The 4,783-nt window shown below is 35.2% G+C and overlaps 2 long non-coding RNA genes across 2 annotated transcripts in view; one reads left to right on the top strand and one right to left on the bottom strand.

The window, feature by feature from the left end:
- LOC128249873 (uncharacterized) overlaps positions 1 to 4,783 on the bottom strand; it is an 87,572-nt gene that overhangs the window by 8,227 nt on the left and 74,562 nt on the right. The window contains exon 2 of the long non-coding RNA XR_008266004.1: positions 4,314 to 4,490. This is a non-coding gene — a long non-coding RNA (uncharacterized LOC128249873). The remainder of the gene's footprint in view (positions 1 to 4,313; positions 4,491 to 4,783) is intronic.
- LOC128249872 (uncharacterized) overlaps positions 1 to 4,783 on the top strand; it is a 126,464-nt gene that overhangs the window by 71,161 nt on the left and 50,520 nt on the right. The gene's annotated exons all lie outside the window — the stretch shown is intronic.

Raw genomic sequence — 4,783 nt, 5'->3', positions numbered from 1 at the left:
TATATATATGTTTATATATATATACATATGTATGTATATCTTTCTATATACGTGTGTTTGCATGCATCTATCTATATATATATATATGCATATAAGCATTTTTTCATATGTACATATATATATGTGTGCATATATGTATGTATATACGCATGCATGTATGTGCATGTACATATAACTGATCATATATATGTATATAAAAGTATATATACAAAAAACACACAAACATATATACTGGCGTATGTGTATGTGCGTATGTGTATGTATGTATGTATGTATGTATGTGTGTACACATATATTTACGTATGCATATATGCGTAAGCGAAACTCTTTCGTTTGTTATAATATTTCACAATGCTGGAGACCACTCGGGTGTAAATGACTGGCGTTCCGTTGAGGGAGGAATTTCGCCCGACTCCCCAGCCCGCGGTGTGGTATTGTTCGAAAGCTTCAGTAATACGAGGAAAAGCAATAATATGTGTAACTGTGGTGTATCACAACATTTGATTGTCTGGTTGATACAGTACAACATCTATCTATCTATCCATCTATCTATCTATCTATCTATCCATCTATCTATCTATCTATCTATCCATCTATCTATCTATATATCTATCTATCTATCTATCTATCTTATGGGGGCCACTGCATCACAAGCATTCGGACCAGATCTCCTAACTAACGATACCTTCTTTTCTTTCTCCCTTCCTATCTCTGAAGTGTAAAGTTGGTGTAGCCTTGCGATTTGGGTGCTGCTTCGCGATAGCAAGCTCATGATTTCGATTCCCAGATCGGGTGATATGCTGTGTTGTTAAGGAAAACATTTGCTTTCACGTTGATCAAATTCTCTGATCTCTAAATGAGTAACCCTACGGTTGACCGTAGTCTCGCCCAGAAGAAATATTGTGATCTCGATTTCTTATGCATCATGGAAAGCAAGTCACCATTTCTATGGATCCAAGAACACCTCTTGTTTGTACCTGCGAAGCCTGGCAACGATCCAAGAACGCATCCCTTCTTTCTCACTCTGAGTGTTCTTTTAGCAATTTTATGTTTCAGTCATAAGTTTTCCATCATGCTGGATTACAGCTTTCGAATTCTTAGAAAACGAATCAAATTTATCTGTCTTAAATTGAAAGAGCGTTATGAATCATAAAACTTTCGCTTTTTCGCTGGATAGACTGGCATTTTAGACTGGCATTTTAGTCAGCAAATCTAAGGTAAAAATTCATATTGATTTCAAATAACTATATCATGTCCGTATAAATTGGAATTCTTCATTTAAAAAAATAATTCACATAGAAAACAATAATGATATTTATATGCTGTATTGCCAAGTCTAGACTATTAATGAAGAGAAGAAAGGAAGTTTTATCTAATTGCCTATAAAAAAAGATTGCGGTGTCACGACTGTTTTCTTTTGTTTAATACAATAGATAAAACACAAATCGAGAAAATAACAGAATTGTGATAGATCTAACAACACAAAAAATTTGGCTGCTCTGTAATTAAACAATTGGTGTTGTCATTGTTATTGTTGTTGTTGTAGGTAGTGGAAATGGTGGAATAGAAGGTGGTTAAAGGTTTGTCATAGTCGATTTAATTTATATCTGACCATGATGTTATTTTGTAACTGAACTAGAAATAATTCCTATAAATAAATCATTTTTTTTTCTTGGATGGTTTTATATAAATAGTAACAAGTCACTTTAGCTGAATAACCTTTAGAAATTTTATTAGCCGCCATTAAACTGCGCAGTATTAACACAACCGTTATGGCGAGTAATAGAGAACGATTTAAGTTGTATCAACTAAAATGGCTATTTCACAAAGCAATTTCAGTTGTAGATAATGCTTGAAATAGCAGCCAAATCTCATTAGAATCATGCTATACTGCATTTTAAAAAAATGAAAAGGAGGATAAGTACATTGCATAAAATTCTATTAAAAGAGCAGACGACCTCGCGAAGTGGTTTCAATCTTCACTACATAAATTGTAGATAATGCTTGAAAGAGCAACAAAATCCCATTAGAATCACAATGACAACAGCCGCAGCGATATCGCTGAACCAACGCCTCATAATGATACTCTTATCATAATGATACTCTTATCATAATGATACTCTTACCGATGGCAGCTCTAGCAACAACGGCGACAAGAACATCTCCAGGTCCGGAATCAACCGAAGATGCACCAGTAATGCGAGCACAACTAACACGCAAGGCTGGAAGTACATCAGATCACCTGGGACGGCCATCAAGCAGTGCTTGTACAACCACAAGTCCTCTTTCAGGATTCAGTAAAGACGATTTATCACATTCCTGTCCAGCTACGTTTGACGCCTCAAAAATTAAAGGAACCCATACGATATCAAGTGGAGAATCTTGGAGCGATTGAGACCCTACATTAAAGAGGGTTAACACTTCAAGCTTTATATAGTTGAGAGAACAAGGATACTCAAAGACTGTCTGAAACGTGAATCACTGAACGCTCACCAGGGAATTTAGTCCTTGCATCCATTACAAACACTACCTGCTGCAAGCATGTAATTCCCCGTTCTCCGATTAGACCTGGAAGGGTCTTTACGATCGTAAAACAACTCAAGGAAAAAATCCCTTGTTCCCCGCTCTTTTAGCCTAGATGAACTGGTCTAAAGGTGATAACCCGTCCTCGCTGACACCAGACTATTTATTCTTTGGTGAATTACTGACCAAATGACTAACGAATTCCTACCTCCCAGAACTGAAGAATTACAGTTTTCTTCGGCTTTAAAGTCTAACGAAACGTGCATGGGGCTAAGCCCTTTGTGGATACGAAAAACCATTGGTCACTCTATGACCCGACATAGGCTTAACTACATAAGTACATTACTGCTCTATGTCTTAGAGTTTGCTTGTCTTTTGGACATATGATACACTGACGATACACACACACACACACACACACACACACACACACACACGTATATATTAATTTCTACCCTCATAAATAAATTTATATCTATCTATCTATCTATATATATATATATATATATATATATATGTGTGTATGTATATATACATATATATGTGAACAATTAGCAAAAGCCAGGTGGAGAAAAGTTTTAAAATGTTGTAAATGAATATAATTATAGAAGTTGCAAAGAGAGAAATCAATAATATAAAAGTTCTCTAAACAAAAACTAAAAAGAAAAAATAACAGAGAAATAAGTTCGACTAAATGGAACACTTAATAAATATTAGAACGTGCGCGTGCGCGCGTGTGTTTGTATATATGCGTGTATGTATACGTGTATGTATGCGTGTATGTGTTTAATTTCTGTAGGCTTAGACTGATAAATGGACTGATAGAGTAATCAATAAATAACAAATTGATTTTATTCACCTGTATCTCATTTGTGCTTTCGTTGCTGATGATGCAGTGCGAACGAGTATAACATGAGACAGGATATAAAGACATACAGTAAGGAGGAAGGAGGGAGGGGTAGTAAGACGGAGAGATAGAGGTGGGGTAGGGGAGAAATATGGGTATAATGCGAGGGAGGAAGCGTGAAAGAGAGAGGGATAGAGAGGAAGTGAGAGAGAGAGAAAGAGTGAGAGAGAGTGAACTAGTTCAATGCAGTGTCAATAAATCGTCTTGACTTTAACGATTGTTCAGGTTTAAGACAAAAGTTTTAAAAAGATACCCTTAGATCTTCATTATTATTATTATTATTGAGTGAAAAAACAGTGGATGCCATGAAAGTGATACGGGTAATACATACGAAGCCCAATATACCCATCATGATAAGGGTTCACCAGGCACACGCATTTGCTGATCTTGTGAAAGTCTCATTTCCCTTCTCCCTTGAGACTCCTGCCTTCAGTTTTGTATAATGCCACCTCATTGCTTTTGTCAAGAGTTTCACCTCCAACCGTTCGATATGTCACTCAACACTCATACACTGACACACCATTCCGCTAACGTGGCCATAAAGACGGAAAGTCGGCGATTCTTAATGTTGTTCACATTATGATATAAATTATTCATTTATTTCAAATAGAAATAAGATGATCTTACTTATGTCACATTAGAATGAAAAGTGAAAGAATAAATGTAAAACAATATTGTATCACATTACAATATAGATCGCATTCATTAACTTTTGACACGTAATGCCGAACCAGTGCCAATGTTATATTGTTTTAATCCAAATGAAAAAACACAAAAATCAATCCATTGGCCCAGGATTAGGTTCAACACTGGGGTCTAGCGAAACTAACAGGGCTGACAAGCCAACTGTGAGAAGGAATAAAACGCAAAAGCTGTAATTTACATTACGATTTTCCTTAGACACCCGGCTGCTTTGGTGACTTCTAGAATTTCTGTATCTTCCAATTCTTATTCAATCACCTCAGATTGTCCAACAAAACGACCTCTTTGAAAATCTAACTGTTGTGAATTTTTAGTGCGTGGCATGTTTACTCTTCCCATATGTTTAATATAATGGCGCCTGGAATGAAAAAGAATAATTACATTGTAAATTCTACACCGCTGAAAACATATTAATCCGCTAAAATCAGAGATTTTGAAAATTAAAGACGTTTATTTACTTCCTGCATGTCTGTGTATATATATATCAAACGGATGTCTTATAAAACTATTCCACAACATACCAGGTATATGTGTATATATATATATATATATATATATATATATATATATGAACAAAAATGGTGGAAATCACATCTTTAATAGACGTTTACATGTGTGTCTATATATATATATATATATTTAAAATTATAA

Source organism: Octopus bimaculoides, chromosome 18 (genome assembly GCF_001194135.2).
Source record: "Octopus bimaculoides isolate UCB-OBI-ISO-001 chromosome 18, ASM119413v2, whole genome shotgun sequence".
In the NCBI taxonomy this organism is placed as follows: Eukaryota; Metazoa; Mollusca; class Cephalopoda; order Octopoda; family Octopodidae; genus Octopus; species Octopus bimaculoides.
This window is presented reverse-complemented; position numbering and strand designations above follow the sequence as displayed.